Below are 22114 nucleotides of genomic sequence, written 5' to 3' on the forward strand. Positions count from 1 at the left end.
GCGTTTGTTATTCTCTTTAAAAGCTTTTCATCGATAGATCATTTACGTCTTTAACATGTTTCAAATATGCATATCCCATTTTAAAACGTGTCCACGAAATCTCTTTCTTGCAAAATTCCAAGCTATTAGGGTTAAAGTAGTGGAATTTCCAAAAATTGGATAACAAAACTTTTGTGTTCATTTGAGTTGGGTGAATAAATTTTCTTTATTTATATTTTTTATTGTTTTAAATTTTTTCCATACATCAAATATAAAATTTTCATTTTTATGTAAGCTTTATGCCTTGTTTGTTTTCGGTATGAAGGGAGAGCAAAAAGTCAAAGGTTTGATTTAAGAAAAAAGTGTACATCTAAAATGGAAAAGCTCAATGCACAATTGTAGGGAGAGATAATTCCAAAGAGTGTCTGTAATTTTTAGGGATTGTAAGGGATTGTATCCTCTTTTTAGTTTTTATACCTCAGGTTTTGCAATCGTCAGGAAAAATTGGTGGCAGAGGATTTTTAACTGAGTGTTGAATTGCAATCCATAAGTCATTCCATACAAAAATATAGCCCCTTACGCATGATCAATCACTTTACAATCATCTATGATTGTTAGATCAAATTTTTGAAAATGGACAAAATAATGACTTGTTAGACTCGGGTAAATATCCCACCGCATGTTCATTTGAGAATTTAATGAGCGTTTGTTATTCTCTTTAAAAGCTTTGGATCCATAGGTCATTTGAATCTTTAACATGTTTCAAGCATGCATATCCATTTTTAAAACATGTGAAAAAAAAATCTCCTTCATGTAAAATTCCAAACTTAATAGGGTTGGACAAATGGAATTTCCCAAACTCGCATAACAAAACTTTTGTGTTCATATGTGGTGTGTGAATAGATAATTTTTATTTACATTAGTTATTATTTTATATATTTTCCACACATCAACTATAAAATTTTTATTTTATTCTGATGTTTTTCGCCTTTTTTGTTTACGGGATGAAGGGGGAGCGAAAACTCAAAGTTACGATTAAAGAAAAAAGTGTACATCTAAAATGGAAATGCACAATGCAAAAATATAGAGAGAGATATTTCCAAAAAGTGTCTGTATTTTTTAAGGATTGTATGCACTTTTTTCGTTTTTATATCAAAGTTTTCCAATCGTCGGGAAACGGGGGAGGCGGGCGATTTTTAACTGAGTGTTGACTTGAAATCCATTAGTCATTTCTTACAAAAATATAGCACGTTACGCATGACAAATCACTTTACAATCATCTATGATTGTTAGCTCAACTTTTTGAATATGGGAAAAATAATGGCTTGTTTGACTCTAGCAAATATCCCACCGCACGTTCACTTGAGAATTTAATGAGCGTCTGTTATTCTCTTTAAAAGCTTTGGATCCATAGGTCATTTGAATCTTTAACATGTTTCTGGCATGCATATCCATTTTTCAAACATGTGTAGAAAAAGTCTCCTTCACGTAAAATTCCAAGATATTAGTTTTGGACCAGTGGAATTTCCCAAACTTGGATACCAAAACTTTTGTGTTCATTTGTGGTGTTTGAATACATTTTCTTCATTTACTTTTTTTATTGTTTTAAACTTTTTCCGTACATTAACTATGAAATTTTCATTTTGCTGTGATCTATTTGCCCTTTTTGTTTACGGGATGAAGGGAGAGCGAAAATTCAAAGTTTTGATTTAAGAAAAAAGTGTACATCTAAAACGGAAAAGCACAATGCACAATTGTAGGGAGAGATAATTCCGAAGAGTGTCTGTAATTTTTAGGGATTGTAATCTCTTTTTAGTTTTTATATCTCAGGTTTTGCAATTGTCGGGAAAAATTGGTTGCAGAGGATTTTTAACTGAGTGTTGAATTGCAATCCATAAGTCATTTCATACAAAAATATAGCCCGTTACGCATGATAAATCACTTTACAATCATCTATGATTGTTAGATCAAATTTTTGAAAATGGGCAAAATAATGACTTGTTAGACTCGGGTAAATATCCCACCGCACGTTCACTTGAGAATTGAATGAGCATTTTTTATTCTCATTAAAAGCATTGGATCCATAGGTCATTTGAATCTTTAACATGTTTCAAGCATGCATATCCATTTTTAAAACATGTGTAAAAAAATCTCCTTCATGTAAAATTCCAAGCTTAATAGGGTTGGAATAATGGAATTTCCCAAACTTGGATAACAAAAATTTTGTGTTCATTTGTGGTGTGTGAATAGATATATTTTATTTAAAATAGTTTTAATTTTAAATATTTTCCACACATCAACTATAAATTTTTTTTTGTTGTGATCTTTTTTGCCTTTTTTGTTGACGGGATGAAGGGGGAGTGAAAACTCAAAGTTCTGATTTAAGAAAAAAGTGTACATCTAAAATGGAAATGCACAATGCACAAATTTAGAGAGAGATATTTCCAAGAGTGTCTGTATGTTTTAGGGATCGTATGCACTTTTTTCGTTTTCATATCTAAGGTTTTGCAATCGTCGGGAAACGGGGGAGGCGGGCGATTTTTATCTGTGTATTGACTTCAAATCCATAAGTCATTTCTTACAAAAATATAGCCCGTTACGCATAACAAATCACTTTACAATCATCTATGATTGTTAGCTCAACTTTTTGAATATGGGCAAAATAATGGCTTATTTGACTCGGGCAAATATCCCACCAGACATTCACTTGAGAATGTAATGAGCGTTTGTTATTCACTTTAAAAGCTTTGGATCCATAGGTCATTTGAATCTTTAACATATTTCAGGCATGCGTATCCATTTTTAAAACATGTGTAGAAAAAATCTCCTTCATGTAAAATTCCAAGATATTAGTTTCGAACTAGTGGAATTTCCCAAACTTGGATAACCAAACTTTTGTGTTCATTTGTGGTGTGTGACTAAATTTTCTTCATTTACTTTTTTTATTGCTTTAAACTTTTTCCTTACAACAACAATGAAATTTTCATTTTTCTATGATCTATTTGCCTTCATTGTTTGCGGGATGAAGCGAGAGCAAAAAACTCGAAGTTTTGATTTAAGAAAAATGTGTACATCTAAAACGAAAATGCACAATGCACATATGTAGAGAGAGATAATTCCAAAGAGTGTCTATAATTTTTAGGGATTGTAAGCATCTTTTCGTTTTTATATCTCAGGTTTTGCATTCGTCGGGAAAAATGGGTTGCGGAGGATTTTTAACTGAGTATTGAATTGGAATCCATAAGTCATTTCATTCAAAAATATAGCCCGTTACGCCTGATAAATCACATTACAATCATCTATGATTAATTATGTCAGCTTTTTGCAAATGGGCAAAATAATGGCATGTTTGACTCGGGGAAATATCCCACAGCAAGTTCACTTGAGAATTTAATGAGCGTTTATTATTCTCTTTAAAAGCTTTGCAACCATAGCTCATTTGCGTCTTTAACATGTTTCAAACATGCATATCCATTTTAAAATCAAGTGTGGACGAAATCTCATTCTTGCAAAATTCCAAGCTATTAGGGTTAAACTAGTGGAATTTCCCCAAATTGGATAACAAAACTTTTGTGTTCATTTGTGTTGGGTGAATAAATTTTCTTTATTTATATTTGTTATTGTTTTAAATTATTTCTATACATCAACTATAAATTTTTCATTTTGTTGTAAGCTTTTTGCCTTGTTTGTTTTCGGGATGAAGTGAGAGCGAAAAGTCAATGTTTTGATATAAGAAAAAAGTGTACATCTAAAATGGAAAAGCACAATGCACAATTGTAGGGAGAGATAATTCCAAAGAGTCTGTAATTTTTAGGGATTGTAAGCTCTTTTTAGTTTTTATATCTCAGGTTTTGGAATCGTTGGGAAAAATTGGTGGCAGAGGATTTTTAACTGAGTGTTGAATTGCAATCCATAATTCATTTCATACAAAAATATAGCCCGTTACACATGATAAATCACTTTACAATCATCTATTATTGTTAGATCAAATTTTTGAAAATGGGCAAAATAATGACTTATTAGGCTCGGGTAAATATCCCACCGCACGTTCACTTGAGAATTTAATGAGTGTTTGTTATTCTCTTTAAAAGCTTTGGATCCATAGGTCATTTGAATCTTTAACAAGCTTCAAGCATGCATATCCATTTTTTAAAACACGTGTAGAAAAAATCTCCTTCATGTAAAATTCCAAGTTAATAGGGTTGGACTAATGGAATTTCCCAAACTTGGATAACAAAAATTTTGTGTTCATGTGTGGTGTGTGAATAGATATTTTTTATTTACATTAGTTATTATTTAAAATATTATCAACACATCAACTACAAAAAAAAAAAATTTATTGTGATCTTTTTTGCCTTTTTTGTCTACGGGATGAAGACGGAGCGAAAACTCAAAGTTCTGATTTAAGAAAAAAGTGTACATCTAAAAGGGAAATGCACAATGCACAAATATAGAGAGAGATATTTCCAAAGTGTGTCTGTATGTTTTAGGGATCATATGCACTTTTCCGTCTTTATATCTAAGGTTTTGCAATCGTCGGGAAACGGGGGAGGCAGGCAATTTTTAACAGAGTGTTGACTTCAAATCCATGAGTCATTTCTTACAAAAATATAGCCCGTTACGCATGACAAATCACTTTACAATCACCTATGATTGTTAGCTCAACTTTTTGAATATGGGCAAAATAAAGGCTTGTTTGACTCGGGCAAATATCCTACCGCAAGTTCACTTGAGAATTTAATGAGCGTTTGTTATTGTCTTTAAAAGCTTGGGATCCATAGGTCATTTGAATCTTTAACATGTTTCTGGCATGCATATCCATTTTTAAAACATGTGTAGAAAAACTCTCCTTCATGTAAAATTCCAAGATATTAGTTTTGGACAAGTGGAATTTCCAAAACTTGGATAACAAAACTTTTGTGTTCATTTGTGCTGATCGAATAAATTTTATTCATTTACTTTTTTTATTGTATTAAATTTGTTCCTTACATCAACTATGAAAATTTCATTTTGCTGTCATCTATTTGCCTTTTTTGTTTATGGGATGAAGGGTGAGGGAAAAAATCGAAGTTTTGATTTAACAAAAATGTGTACATCTAAAACGGAAATGCACAATGCACATATGTAAAGAGAGATAATTCCAAAGAGTGTCTATAATTTTTAGGGATTGTAAGCACCGTTTCGTTTTTAGATCTCAAGTTTTGCAATTGACAGGAAAAATGGGTTGGGGATGATTTTTAACTGAGAGTTGAATTGCAATCCATAAGTCATTTTATACAAAAATATAGCCCGTTACACATGATAAATCACATTACAATCATCTATGATTAATTATGTCAGCTTTTTGCAAATGGGCAAAATAATGGCATGTTTGACTCGGGAAAATATCCCACCGCAAGTTCACTTGAGAATTTAATGAGCGTTTGTTATTCTCTTTCAAAGCTTTGCATCCATAACTCATTTGCGTCTTTAACATGTTTCAAACATGCATATCCATTTTTAAAACATGTGTGGACAGAATCTATTTCTTGCAAAATTCCAAACTATTAGGGTTAAACTAGTGGAATTTCCCAAAATTGGATAACAAAACGTTTGTGTTCATTTGTGTTGGGTGAATAAATTTTCTTTATTTATATTTGTTATTTTTTCTATTTTTTCCATACATCAACTATAAAATTTTCATTTTGTTGTAAGCTTCTTGTTTGTTTTCGGGACGAAGGGAGAGCGAAAATTCAAAGTTTTGATTTAAGAAAAAAGTGTACATCTAAAATGGAAAAGCACAATGCACAATTTTAGGGAGAGAGAATTCCAAACAGTGTCTGTAATTTTTTGGGATTGTAAGCTCTTTTTAGTTTTTATATCTCAGGTTTTGCAATCGTCGGGAAAAATTGGTGGTAGAGGATTTTTAACTGAGTGTTGAATTGCAATCCATAAGTCATTTCATACAAAAATATAGCCCGTTACGCATGATAAATCACTTTACAATCATCTATGATTGTTAGATCAAATTTTTGAAAATGGGCTAAATAATGACTTGTTAGACTCGGGTAAATATCCCACCGCACGTTCACTTGAGAATTTAATGAGCATTTGTTATTCTCTTGAAAAGCTTTGGACCCATAGGTCATTTGAATCTTTAACATGTTTCAAGCATGCATATAAATTTTTACAACATGTGTAAATAAAATCTCCTTCATGTAAATTTCCAAGCTTAATAGGGTTGGACTAATGGAAATTCCCAAACTTGGATAACAAAACTTTTGTGTTAATTTGTGGTGTGTGAATAGATATTTTTTATTTACATTAGTAATTATTTTAATATTTTCCACACATCAACTATAAAGTTTTTATTTTTTTGTGATCTTTTTTGCCTTTTTTTTTACGGGATGAAGGGGGAGCGAAAACTCAAATTTCTGATTGAAGAAAAAAGTTTACATCTAAAATGGTAATGCATAATGCACAAATGTAGAGAGAGATATTTCCAAGAGTGTCAGTATGTTTTTGGGATTGTATGCACTTTTTTCGTTTTTATATCTAAGGTTTTGAAATCGTCGGGAAACGGAGGAGGCGGGCGAATTTAACTAAGTGTTGACTTCAAATCCATAAGTCATTTCTTTCAAAAATATAGCCTGTTACGCATGACAAATCACTTTAGAATCATCTATGATTAATTATGTCAGCTTTTTGAAAATGGGCAAAATAATGGCATGTTTGACTCGGGTAAATATCCCACCGTAAGTTCACTTGAGAATTTAATGAGCATTTGTTATTCCCTTTAAAAGCTTTGCATCCATAGCCCATTTGCGTATTTAACATGTTTCAAACATGCATATCCATTTTTAAAACAAGTGTGGACGAAATCTCTTTCTTGCAAAATTCCAAGCTATTAGGGTTAAACTAGTGGAATTTCCCCAAATTGGAGAACAAAACTTTTGTGTCCATTTGTGTTGGGTGAATAAATTTTATTTATTTATATTTTTTATTGTTTGAAATTATTTCCATACATCGACTATAAAATTTTCATTTTGTTGTAAGCTTTTTGCCTTGTTTATTTTCGGGATGAAGGGAGAGCGAAAAGTCAAAGTTTTGATTTAAGAAAAAAGTGTACATCTAAAATGGAAAAACACAATGCACAATTGTAGGGAGAGATAATTCCAAAGATTGTCTGTAATTTTTAGGGATTTTAAGCTCTTTTTAGTTTTTATATCTCAGGTTTTGCAATCGTCGGGAAAAATTGGTGGCAGAGGATTTTTAACTGAGTGTTGAATTGCAATCCATAAGTCATTTCATACAAAAATATAGCCCGTTATGCATGATAAATCACTTTACAATCATCTATGATTGTTAGATCAAATTTTTGAAAATGGGCAAAATAATAACTTGTTTGGCTCGGGTAAATATCCCACCGCACGTTCACTTGAGAATTTGATGAGCGTTTGTTATTCTCTTTAAAAGCTTTGGATCCATAGTTTATTTGAATCTTTAACATGTTTCAAGCATGCATATCCATTTTTAAAACATGTGTAGAAAAAATCTCCTTCATGTAAAATTCCAAGCTTAATAGGGTTGGACGAATGGAATTTCAAAAACTTGGATAACGAAACTTTTGTGTTCATTTTTGGTGTGTGAATTGATATTTTTTATTTACAATAGTTATTATTTTAAATATTTTCCACACATCAACTATAAAATTTTTATTTTCTTGTGATCTTTTATGCCTTTTTTGTTTACGGGATGAAGGGGGGAGCGAAAACTCAAAGTTCTAATTGAAGAAAAAAGTGTACATCAAAAATGGAAATGCACAATGCACAAATGTAGAGAGAGATATTTCCAAGAGTGTCTGTATGTTTTAAGGATCGTATGCACTCTTTCGTTTTTATATCTAAGGTTTTGCAATAGTCGGGAAACGGGGGAGGTAGGTGATTTTTAACTGAGTGTTGAGTTCAAATCCATAAGTCATTTTTTACAAAAATATAGCCCGTTACACATGACAATTCACTTTACAATCATCTATGATTGTTAGCTCAACTTTTTGAATATGGGATAAATAATGGCTTGTTTGATTCGGGCAAATATCCCACCGCACTTTCACTTGAGAATTTAATGAGTGTTTGTTATTCTCTTTAAAAGCTTTGGATCCATAGGCCATTTGAATCTTTAACATGTTTTTGGCATGCATATCCATTTTTAAAACATGTGTAGAAAAAATCTCCTTCATGTAAAACTCCAAGATATTAGTTTTGGACTAGTGGAATTTCCTAAACTTGGATAACAAAACTTTTGTGTTCATTTGTGGTGTGTGAACATATTTTCTTCATTTACTTTTTTTATTATTTTAAACTTTTTCCGTACATCAACTATGAAATTTTTATTTTGCTGTGATCTATTTGCCTTTATTGTTTACGGGATGAAGAGAAAGCGAAAAACTCGATGTTTTGATTTAAGAAAAATATGTACATCTAAAACTGGAATGCACAATGCACATATGTAGAGAGAGATAATTCCAAAGAGTGTCTGTAAGTTTTAGGGATTGTAAGCACCTTTTCATTTTTATATCTCAGGTTTTGCAATCGTCGGGAAAAATGGGTTGCGGACGATTTTTAACTGAGTGTTGAATTGCGATCCATAAGTCATTTCATACAAAAATATAGCCCGTTACGCATGATAAATCACATTACAATCATCTATAATGAATTATGTCAGCTTTTTGAAAATGAACAAAATAATGGCATGTTTGACTCGAGTAAATATCCCACCGCAAGTTCACTTGAGAATTTATTGAGCGTTTGTTATTCTCTTTAAAAGCTTTGCATCCAAAGATCATTTGCATCTTTAACATGTTTCAAACATGCATATCCATTTTTAAAACATGTGTGGACGAAATCTCTTTCTTGCAAAATTCCAAGCTATTAGGGTTAAACTAGTGGGATTTCCCAAAATTGGATAACAAAACTTTTGTGTTCATTTGTGTTGGGTGAATAAATTTTCTTTAATTATATTTGTTATTATTTTAAATTATTTTCATACATCAACTATAAAATTTTCATTTTGTTGTAAGCTTTTTGCCTTGTTTTTTTTTGGGATGAAGCGAGAGCGAAAAGTCAAAGTTTTGATTTAAGAAAAAAGTACATCTAAAAAGGAAAAGCACAATGCACAATTGTAGGGAGAGATAATTCCAAAGAGTTTCGGTAATTTTTAGGGACTGTAATCTCTTTTTAGTTTTTATATCTCAGGTTTTGCAATCGTCGAGAAAAATTGGTGGCAGAGGATTTTTAACTGAGTGTTGAATTGCAATCCATAAGTCATTTCATACAAAAATATAACCCGTTACGCATGATAAATCACTTTGCAATCATCTATGATTGTTAGATCAAATTTTTGAAAATGGGCAAAATAATGGCTTGTTTGACTCGGGCAAATATCCCACCGCACGTTCACTTGAGAATTTAATGAGCGTTTGTTATTCTCTTTAAAAGCTTTGGATCCATAGGTCATTTGAATCTTTAACATGTTTCAAGCATGCATATCCATTTTTAAAACATGTGTAGAAAAAATCTCCTTCATGTAAAATTCCAAGCTTAATAGGGTTGGACTAATGGAATTTCCCAAACTTGAATAACAAAACTTTAGTGTTCATTTGTTGTGAGTGGATAGATATATTTTATTTACATTAGTTATTATTTTAATTATTTTACACACATCAACAATAAAATTTTTATTTTGTTGTTATCTTTTTTGCCTTTTTTATTTACGGGATGAAGGGAGAGCGAAAACTAAAAGTTCTGATTTAAGAAAAATGTGTACATCTAAAATGGAAATGCACAATGCACAAATTTAGAAAGAGATATTTCCAAAGAGTGTCTGTATGTTTTAGGGATCGTATGCACTTTTTCGTTTTTATATCTACGGTTTTGCAATCGTCGGGAACGGAGGAGCGGGCGATTTTTAACTGAGTGTTGACTTCAAATCCATAAGTCATTTCTTAAAAAAAATATTGCCCTTAACGCATGACAAATCACTTTACATTCACCTATGATTGTTAGCTCAACTTTTTGAATATGGGCAAAATAATGGCTCTTTTGACTCGGGCAAATATCCCACCACACGTGCGCTTGAGAATTTAATGAGCGTTTGTTATTCTCTTTTAAAGCTTTGGATCCATAGGTCATTTGAATCTTTAACATGTTTCTGGCATGCATATCCATTTTTTAAACAGTAGAAAAAATCTCCTTCATGTAAAATTCCAAGATATTAGTTTTTGACTAGTGCAATTTCCCAAACTTGGATAACAAAACTTTTGTGTTCATTTATGGTGTGTGAATAAATTTTCTTCATTTACTTTTTTTATTGTTTTAAACTTTTTCCCTACATCAACTATGAAATTTTCATTTTGCTGTGATCTATTTGCCTTTTTTGTTTACGGGATGAAGGGAGAGCGAAAAACTCGAAGTTTTGATTTAAGAAAAATGTGTACATCTAAAACGGAAATGCCCAATGCACATATGTAGAGAGAGATAATTCCAATGAGTGTCTATAATTTTTAGGGATTGTAAGCACCTTTTCGTTTTTATATCTCAGGTTTTGCTATCGTCGGGAAAAATGGGTTGCGGAGGATTTTTAACTGATTGTTGAATTGCAATCCATAAGTCCTTTCATACTAAAATAAAGCCCGTTACGCATGATAAATCACATTGCAATCATCTATGATTAATTATGTCAGCTTTTTTCAAATGGGCAAAATAATGGCATGTTTCACTCGGGTAAATATCCCACCGCAAGTTCACTCGAGAACTTAATGAGCGTTTGTTATTCTCTTTAAAAGCTTTGGATCCATAGGTCATTTGAATCTTTAACATGTTTCTGGCATGCATATCCATTTTTAAAACATGTGTAGAAAAAATCTCCTTCATGTAAAATTCCAAGATATTAGTTTTGGACTAGTGGAATTTCCCAAACTTGGATAACAATACTTTTGTGTTCATTTATGGTGTGTGAATAAATTTTCTTCATTTATGTTTTTTATTGTTTTAAAATTTTTCCGTACATCAACTATAAAATTTTCATTTTGCTGTGATCTATTTGCCTTTTTTGTTTACGGGATGAAGGGAGAGCGAAAAACTCGAAGTTTTGATTTAAGAAAAATGTGTACATCTAAAACGGAAATGCACAATGCACATATGTAGAGAGAGATAATTCCAAAGAGCGTCTATAATTTTTAGGGATCGTAAGCACCTTTTCGTTTTTATATCTCAGGTTTTGCAATCATCAGGAAAAATGGGTTGTGGAGGATTTTTAACTGAGTGTTGAATTGCAATCCATAAGTCATTTCATACAAAAATATAGCCCGTTACGCATGATAAATCACTTTACAAATCATCTATGATTGTTAGATCAAATTTTTGAAAATGGGCAAAATAATGACTTGTTATATTCGGGTAAATATCCCACCGCACGTTCACTTGAGAATTTAATGAGCATTTGTTATTCTCTTTAAAACCTTTGGATCCATAGGTCATTTGAATCTTTAACATGTTTCAAGCATGCATATCCATTTTTAAAACATGTGTAGAAAAAATCTCCTTCATGTAAAATTTCAAGCTTAATAGGGTTGGACTAATGGAATTTCCCAAACTTGAATAACAAAACTTTTGTGTTCATTTGTTGTGTGTGGATAGATATATTTTATTTACATTAGTTATTATTTTAATTATTTTACACACATCAACATTAAAATTTTTATTTTGTTGTTATCTTTTTTGCCTTTTTTGTTTACGGGATGAAGGGAGAGCGAAAACTAAAAGTTCTGATTTAAGAAAAAAGTGTATATCTAAAATGGAAATGCACAATGCACAAATGTAGAGAGAGATATTTCCAAAGAGTGTCTGTATGGTTTAGGGATCGTATGCACTTTTTCGTTTTTAAATCTAAGGTTTTGCAATCGTCGGGAACGGAGGAGCGGGCGATTTTTAACTGAGTGTTGACTTCAAATCCATAAGTCATTTCATAAAAAAAATATTGCCCTTTACACATGACAAATCACTTTACATTCACCAATGATTGTTCGCTCAACTTTTTGAATATGGGCAAAATAATGGCTCTTTTGACTCGGGCAAATATCCCACCGCACGTGCACTTGAGAATTTAATGAGCGATTGTTATTCTCTTTTAAAGCTTTGGATCCATAGGTCATTTGAATCTTTAACATGTTTTTGGCATGCATATCCATTTTTAAAACATGTGTAGAAAAAATCTCCTTCATGTAAAATTCCAAGATATTAGTTTTTCACTAGTGGAATTTCCCAAACTTGGATAACAAAACTTTTGTGTTCTTTTATGGTGTGTGAATAAATTTTCTTCATTTACTTTTTTTATTGTTTTAAACTTTTTCTCTACATCAACTATGAAATTTTCATTTTGCTGTGATCTATTTGCCTTTTTTGTTTACGGGATGAAAGGAGAGCGAAAAACACGAAGTTTTGATTTAAGAAAAATGTGTACATCTAAAATGTAAATGCACAATGCACATATGTAGAGAGAGATAACTCCAAAGAGTGTCTGCAATTTTTAGGGATCGTAAGCCCCTTTTCATTTTTATATCTCAGGTTTTGCAATTGTCGGGAAAAATGGGTTGTGGAGGATTTTTAACTGTGTGTTGAATTGCAATCCAGAAGTCATTTCATACTAAAATATAGCCTGTTACGCATGATAAATCACATTACAATCATCTATGATTAATTATGTCAGCTTTTTGCAAATGGGCAAAATAATGGCATGTTTGACTCAGGTAAATATCCCACCGCAAGTTCACTTGAGAATTTAATGAGCGTTTGTTATTCTCATTAAAAGCTTTGCATCCATAGCTCATTTGCATCTTTAACATGTTTCAAACATGCATATCAATTTTTAAAACATGTGTGGATGAAATCTATTTCTTTCAAAATTCCAAGCTAATAGGGTTAAACTAGTGGAATTTCCCAAAATTGGATAACAAAACTTTTGTGTTCATTTGTGTTCGGTGAATAAATTTTATTTATTTATATTTGTTACTGTTTTAAATTTTTTCCATACATCAACTATAAAATTATCATTTTGTTGTAAGCATTTTGCCTTGTTTGTTATCGGGAAGAAGGGAGACCGAAAAGTCAAAGTTTTGATTTAAGAAAAAAGTGTGCATCTAAAATGGAAAAGGATAATGCACAATTGTAGGGAGACATAATTCCAAAGAGTGACTATAATTTTTAGGGATTGTAAGCTCTTTTTAGTTTTTATATCTCAGGTTTTGCAATCGTCGGGAAAAATTGGTGGCAGAGGATTTTTAACTGAGCGTTGGATTGCAATCCATAAGTCATTTCATACAAAAATATAGCCCGTTACGCATGATAAATCACTTTACAATCATCTATGATTGTTAGATCAAATTTTTGAAAATGGGCAAAATATTGACTTGTTAGACTCGGGTAAATATCCCACCCCACGTTCACTTGAGAATTTAATGAGCGTTTGTTATTCCCATTAAAAGCTTTGGATCCATAGGTCATTTGAATCTTTAACATGTTTCAAGCATGCCTATCCATTTTTAAAACATGTGTAGAAAAAATCTCCTTCATGTAAAATTCCAAGCTCAATAGGGTTGGACTAATGGAATTTCCCAAACTTGGATAACAAAACTTTTGGGTTCATTTGTGGTGTGTGAATAGATATGTTTTATTTACATTAGTCATAATTTTAATTATTTTACACACATCAACTATAAAAATTTTATTTTGTTGTGATCTTTTTTGCCTTTTTTGTTTACGGGATGAAGGGGGAGCGAAAACTCAAAGTTCTGATTGAAGAAAAAAGTGTACATCTAAAATGGAAATGCACAATGCACAAATGTAGAGAGAGATATTTCCAAAGAGTGTCTGTATGTTTTAGGGATCGTATCCACTTTTTCATTTTTATATCTAAGGTTTTGCAATCGTCGGGAAATGGGGGAGCGGGCGATTTTTAACTGAGTGTTGACTTCAAATCCATAAGTCATTTCTTAAAAAAAATATAGCCCATTACGCATGACAAATCACTTTGCAATCACCTACGATTGTTAGCTCAACTTTTTGAATAGGGGCAAAATAATTGCTTGTTTGACTCGGGCAAATATCCCACCGCACGTTCACTTGAGAATTTAATGAGCGTTTGTTATTCTCTTTAAAAGCTTTGGATCCATAGATCATTTGAATCTTTAACATGTTTCTGGCATGCATATCCATTTTTAAAACATGTGTAGAAAAAATCTCCTTCATGTAAAATTCCAAGATATTAGTTTTGGTCTAGTGGAATTTCCCAAACTTGGATAACAAAACTTTTGTGTTCATTTGTGGTGTGTGAATAAATTTTCTTCATTTACTTTTTTTATTGTTTTAAACTTTTTCCGTACATCAAATATGAAATTTTCATTTTGCTGTGATCTATTTGCCTTTTTTGTTTACGGGATGAAGGGAGAACGAAAACCTCGAAGTTTTGATTTAAGAAAAATGTGTACATCTAAAATGGAAATGCACAATGCACATATGTAAAGAGAGATAATTCCAAAGAGTGTCTGTAACTTTTAGGGATTGTAAGCACCTTTTCATTTTTATATCTCAGGTTTTGCAATCGTAGGGAAAAATGGGTTGCGGAGGATTTTTAACTGAGTGTTGAATTGCAATCCACAAGTCATTTCATACAAAAATATAGCCCGTTACGCATGATAAATCACATTACAATCATCTATGACTAATTATGTCAGCTTTTTGCAAATGGGCAAAATAATGGCATGTTTGACTCGGGTAAATATCCCACCACATGTTCACTTGAGAATTTAATGATTGGTTGTTATTCACTTTAAAAGCTTTGGATCCATAGCTCATTTGCATCTTTAACATGTTTCAAACATGCATATCCATTTTTAAAACATGTGTGGATGAAATCTCTTTCTTGCAAAATTTCAAGCTAATAGGGTTAAACTAGTGGAATTTCCAGAAACTGGATAACAAAACTTTTTTTTTCATTTGTGTTGGGTGAATAAATTTTATTTATTTAAATTTTTTATTGTTTTAAATTCTTTGCATACATCAAATATAAAATTTTCATTTTGTTGGAAGCTTTTTACCTTGTTTGTCTTCGGGATGAAGGGAGAGCGAAAAGTCAAAGTTTTTATTTAAGAAAAAAGTGTACATCTAAAATGGAAAAGCACAATGCACAATTGTGGGGAGAGATAATTCCAAAGAGTGTCTGTAATTTTTAGGGATTGTAAGCTCTTTTTAGTTTCTATATCTCAGGATTTGCAATCGTCGGGAAAAATTGGTGGCGGGCGATTTTTAACTGAGTGTTGAATTGCAATCCATAAGTCATTTCATACAAAAATATAGCCCGTTCCGCATGATAAGTCACTTTACAATCATCTATGATTGTTAGATCAAATTTTTGAAAATGGGCAAAATAATGACTTGTTAGACTCGGGTAAATATCCCACCGCACGTTCACTTGAGAATTTAATGAGTGTTTTTTATTCTCTTTTAAATCTTTGAATCCATAGGTCAATTGAATCTTTAACATGTTTCTGGCATGCATATCCATTTTTAAAACATGTGTAAAAGAATCTCCTTCTTGTAAAATTTCAAGCTTAATAGGTTTGGACTAATGGAATTTCCCAAACTTGGATAACAAAACTTTTGTGTTCATTTGTGGTGTGTGAATAGATATTTTTTATTTACATTAGTTATTATTTTAAATATTTTCCACACATCAACTATAAAATTTTTATTTTGTTGTGATCTTTGTTGCCTTTTTTGTTTACGGGATGAAGGGGGAGCGAAAACTCAAAGTTCTGATTTAAGAAAAAAGTGTACATCTAAAATGGAAATGCGCCATGTACAAATGTAGAGAGAGATATTTCCAAAGAGTGTCTGTATGTTTTATGGATCGTATGCACTTCTTTAATTTTTATATCTAAGGTTTTGCAATCGTCGGGAAACGGGGGAGGCTGGCGATTTTTAACTGAGTGTTGACTTCAAATCCATAAGTCATTTCTTACAAAAATATAGCCCGTTATGCATGACAAATCACTTTACAATCATCTATGATTGTTAGATCAACGTTTTGAACGTCGGCAAAATAATTGCTTGTTTGACTCAGGCAAATATCCCACCGCACGTTCACTTGAGAATTTAATGAGCGTTTGTTATTCTCTTTAAAAGCTTTGGATCCATAGGTCTTTTGAATCTTTAACATGTTTCAAGCATGCATATCCATTTTTAAAACATGTGTACAAAAAATCTCCTTCATGTAAAATTCCAAGTTTAATAGGGTTGGACTAATGGAATTTCCCGAACTTAGATAACGAAACTTTTGTGTTCATTTGTGGTGTGTGAATAGATATATTTTTTTACATTAGTTATTATTTTAAATATTTTCCACACATCAACTATAAAATTTTTATTTTGTTGTGATCTTGTGGCCTTTTTTGTTTACGGGATGAAGGGGGAGCGAAAACTCAAAGTTCTGATTTAAGAAAAAAATATACATCTAAAATGGAAATGCACAATGCACAAATGTAGAGAGAGATATTTCTAAAGAGTGTCTGTATGTTTTAGGGATCGTATGCACTTTTTCGTTTTTAAATCTAAGGTTAAGCAATCGTCGGGAAATGAGGGAGGCTGGCGATTTTTAACTGAGTGTTGACTTCAAATCAATAAGTCATTTCTTACAAAAAATATAGCCCGTTATGCATGACAAATCACTTTACAATCACCTATGATTGTTAGCTGAACTTTTTGAATATGGGCAAAATAATGGCTTGTTTGACTCGGGTAAATATCCCACCGCAAGTTCAATATCACACCACAAGTTCACTTGAGAATTTAATGAGCGTTTGTTATTCTCTTTAAAAGCTTTTCATCCATAGCTCATTTGCATGTTTGACAAGTTTCAAACAAGCAGATCCATTTTTAAAACATGTGTGGATGAAATGTCTTTCTTGCAAAATTCCAAGCTATTAGGTTTAAACTAGTGGAATTTCCCAAAATTGCATAACAAAACTTTTGTGTTCATTTGTGTTGGGTGAATAAATTTTCTTTATTTATATTTGTTATTGTTTTAAATTTTTTCCATACATCAACTATAAAATTTTCATTTTGTTGTAAGCTTTTTGCCTTGTGTGTTTTCGGGATGAAGGGAGAGCGAAAATTCAAAGTTTTGATTTAAGAAAAAAGTGTACATCTAAAATGGCAAAGCACAATGCATAATTGTAGGGAGAGATAATTCCAAAGAGTGTCTGTAATTTTTAGGGATTGTAAGCTCTTTTTAGTTTTTATATCTCAGGTTTTGCAATCGGCGGGAAAAATGGGTGGCAGAGGATTTTTAACTGAGTGTTAAATTGCATTCCATAAGTCATTTCATACAAAATTATAGTCCGTTACGCATGATAAATCACTTTACATTCATCTATGATTGTTAGATCAAATTTTGAAAATGGCAAAATAATGACTTGTTAGACTCTGGTAAATATTCCACCGCACGTTCACTTGTGAATTTAAAGAGCGTTTGTTATTCTCTTTAAAAGCATTGGATCCATAGGTCATTTGAATCTTTAACATGTTTCAAGCATGTGTATCTATTTTTAAAACATGTGTAGAAAAAATCTCCTTCATGTAAAATTCCAAGCTTAATAGGGTTGGACTATTGGAATTTCCCAAACTTGGATAACAAAACTTTTGTGTTCTTTTTTGGTGTGTGAATAGATATTTTTTATTTACATTAGTTATTATTTTAAATATTTTCCACACATCAATTATAAAAATTTTATTTTGTTGTGATCATTTTTGCCTTTTTTGTTTACGAGATGAAGGGGGAGCGAAAACTCAAAGTTCTGATTTAAGAAAAAAGTGTACATCTAAAATGGAAAAGCACAATGCACAATTTTAAGGAGAGATAATTCCAAAGAGTGTCTACAATTTTTAGGGATTGTAAGCTCTTTTTAGTTTTTATATCTCAGGTTTTGCAATTGTCGGGAAAAAAGGGAGGCGGGTGATTTTTAACTGAGTGTTGACTTCAAATCCATAAGTCATTTCTTACAAAAATATAGCTCGTTACGCATGACAAATTACTTTACAATCACCTATGATTGTTAGCACAACTTTTTGATTATGGGCAAAATAATAGCTTGTTTGACTCGGGCAAATATCACACCGCATGTTCACTTGAGAATTTAATGAGCGTTTGTTATTCTCTTTAAAAGCTTTGGATCCATAGGTCATTTGAATCTTTAACATGTTTCAAGCATGCAAATCCATTTTTAAAACATGTGTAGAAAAAATCTCCTTCATGTAAAATTCCAAGCTTAATAGGGTTGGACTAATGGAATTTCCCAAACTTGGATAACAAAACTTTTGTGTTCATTTTTGGTGTGTGAATAGATATTTTTTATTTACATTAGCTTTTATTTTAAATATTTTCCACACATCAACTATAAAAATTTTATTTTGTTGTGATCTTTTTTGCCTTTTTTGTTTACAGGATGAAGGGGGAGCGAAAACTCAATGTTCTAATTTAAGAAAAAAATGTACATCTAAAATGGAAAAGCACAATGCACAATTGTAGGGAGAGATAATTCCAAAGTGTGTCTGTAATTTTTAGGGATTGTAAGCTTTTTTTAGTTTTTATATCTCAGGTTTTGCAATCGTCGGGAAATGGGGGAGGCGGGTGATTTTTAACTGAGTGCTGAGTTCAAATCCATAAATTATTTCTTACAAAAATATAGCCCGTTACGCATGACAAATTACTTTACAATCACCTATGATTGTTAGCACAACTTTCTGAATATGGGCAAAATAATTGCTTGTTTGACTCGGGCAAATATCCCACCGCACGTTCACTTGAGAATTTAATGAGCGTTTGTTATTCTCTTTAAAAGCTTAAGATCCATAGGTCATTTGAATCTTTAACATGTTTCTGGCATGCATATCCATTTTTAAAACATGTGTAGAAAAAATCTCCTTCATGTAAAATTCCTAGATATTAGTTTTGGACTAGTGGAATTTCCCACACTTGGATAACAAAACTTTTGTGTTCATTTGTGGTGTGTGAATAAATTTTCTTCATTTACTTTTTTTAGTGTTTTAAACTTTTCCGTACATCAACTATGAAATTTTCATTTTGTTGTGATCTATTTGCTTTTTTTGTTTACTGGATGAAGGGAGAGCGAAAAACTCAAAGTTTTGATTTAATAAAAATGTGTACATCTAAAACGGAAATGCTCAATGTACATATGTAAAGAGAGATAATTCCAAAGAGTGTCTGTAACTTTTAGGGATTGTAAGCACCTTTTCGTTTTTATATCTCAGGTTTTGCAATCGTCGGGAAAAATGGGTTGCGGAGGATTTTTAACTCAGTGTTGAATTGCAATCCATAAGTCATTTCATACAAAAATATAGCCCGTTACGCATGATAAATCACATTACCATCATCTATGATTAATTATGTCAGATTTTTGCAAATGGGCAAAATAATGGCATGTTTGACTCGGGTAAATATTCCACCGCAAGTTCACTTGAGAATTTAATGAGTGTTTGTTATTCTCTTTAAAAGCTTTGCATCCATAGCTCATTTGCATCCTTAACATGTTTCAAACATGCATATCCATTTTTAAAACATGTGTGGATGAAATCTCTTTCTTGCAAAATTCCAAGCTATTAGGGTTAAACTAGTGGAATTTCCAAAAATTGGATAACAAAACTTTTGTGTTCATTTGTGGTGTGTGAATAGAAATTTTTTATTTACATTAGTTATTATTTTAAATATTTTCCACGCATCAACTATAAAATTTTTATTTTGTGGTGATCTTTTTTGCCTTTTTTGTTTACGGGATGAAGTGGGAGTGAAAACTCAAAGTTCTAATTTAATAAAAAAGTGTACATCTAAAATGGAAATGCACAATGCACAAATGTAGAGAGAGATATTTCCAATGAGTGTCAGTATTTTTTAGGGATCGTATGCACTTTTTTCGTTTTTATATCTCAGTTTTTGCAATCGTGAAGAAACGGGGGCGGCGGGCGATTTTTACCTGAGTGTTGACTTCAAATCCATAAGTCATTTCTTAAAAAAATATAACCCGTTACGCATGACAAATCACTTTACAATAACCGATGATTGTTAGGTCAACTTTTTGAATATGGGCAAAATAATAGCTTGTTTGACTTGGGCAAATATCCCACCGCACGTTCACTAATGAGCGTTTGTTATTCTCTTTAAAAGCTTTGGATCCATAGGTCATTTGAATCTTTAACATGTTTCTGGCATTCATATCCATTTTTAAAACATGTGTAGAAAAAATATCCTTCATGTAAAATTCCAAGATATTAGTTTTGGACTAGTGGAATTTCCCAAACTTGGATAAAAAAACTTTTGTGTTCATTTGTGGTGTGTGAATAAATTTTATTCATTTAATTTTTTTATTGTTTTAAACTTTTTTCGTACATCAACTATGAAATTTTCATTCTGCCTCGATCTATTTGCCTTTTTTTGTTTACGGGATGAAGGGAGAGCGAAAATCTCCAAGTTTTGATTTAAGATAAATGTGTACATCTAAACCGGAAAGGCACAATGCACATATGTAGAGAGAGATAATACCAAAGAGTGTCTGTAATTTTAAGGGATTGTAAGCACCATTTCATTTTTAAATCTCAGGTTTTGCAATTGTCAGGAAAAATGGGTTGCGGAGGATTTTTAACTGAGTGTTGAATTGCAATCCATAAGTCATTTCATACAAAAATATAGCCCGTTACGCATGATAAATCACATTACAATCATCTATGATTAATTATGTCAGGTTTTTGCAAATGGGCAAAATAATGGCATGTTTGATTCTGGTAAATATCCCACCGCAAGTTCACTTGAGAATTTATTGAGAGTTTGTTCTGCTCTTTAAAAGCATTGCATCCAAAGCTCATTTGCATCTTTAACATGTTTCAAACATGCATATGCCTTTTTAAAACATGTGTAGATGAAATCTCTTTCTTGCAAAATTCCAAGCTATTATGGTAAAACTAGTGGAATTTCCCAAAATTGGAAAACAAAAATTTTGTGTTCATTTGTGTTGGGTGAATAAATTTTCTTTATTTATATTTTTTATTGTTTTAAATTTTTTCCATACATCAACAATAAAATTTTCATTTTGTTGTAAGCTTTTTGCCTTGTTTTTTTTCGGGATGAAGGGAGAGCGAAAAGTCAAAGTTTTGAGTTATGAAAATAGTGTACATCTAAAATGGAAAAGTACAATGCAAAATTGTAGGGAGAGATAATTCCAAAGTGTGTCTGTAATTTTTAGGGATTGTAAGCTCTTTTTAGTTTTTATATCTCAGGTTTTGCAATCGTCGGGAAAAATGGGTGGCAGAGGATTTTTAACTGAGTGTTGAATTGCAATCCATAAGTCATTTCATACAAAAATATAGCCCGTTACGCATGATCAATCACTTTACAATCATATATGATTGTTAGATCAAATTTTTGAAAATGGGCAAAATAATGACTTGTTAGACTCGGGTAAATATTCCACGGCACGTACACTTGAGAATTTAATGAGCGTTTGTTATTCTCTTTAAAAGCTTTGGACCCATAGGTCATTTGAATCTTTAACATGTTTCAAGCATGCAAATCCATTTTTAAAACATGTGTTGAAAAAATCTCCTTCATGTAAAATTCCGAGCTTAATAGGGTTGGACTAATGAAATTTCCCAAACTTGGATAACGAAACTTTTGTGTTCATTTTTGGTGTGTGAATAGATATTTTTTATTTACATTAGTTATTATTTTAAATTTTTTCCACACATCAACTATAAAAATTTTATTTTGTTGTTATCTTTTTTGCCTTTTTTGTTTACGGGATGAAGGGGGAGCCAAAACTCAAAATTCTGATTTAAGAAAAAAGTGTACATCTAAAAGTGAAAAGCACAATGCACAATTGTAGGGAGAGATAATTCCAAAGAGTGTCTGTAATTTTTAGGGATTGTAAGCTCTTTTTAGTTTTTATATCTCAGGTTTTGCAATCGTCGGGAAATGGGGGAGGCGGGTGATTTTTAAGTGAGTGTTGACTTCAAATCCATAAGTCATTTCTTACAAA

This window comes from Aristolochia californica, unplaced genomic scaffold (genome assembly GCF_029961685.1).
Source record: "Aristolochia californica isolate CCGP_79_NKW_82.1479 unplaced genomic scaffold, dmAriCali1.0.hap1 SCAF_5, whole genome shotgun sequence".
In the NCBI taxonomy this organism is placed as follows: Eukaryota; Viridiplantae; Streptophyta; class Magnoliopsida; order Piperales; family Aristolochiaceae; genus Aristolochia; species Aristolochia californica.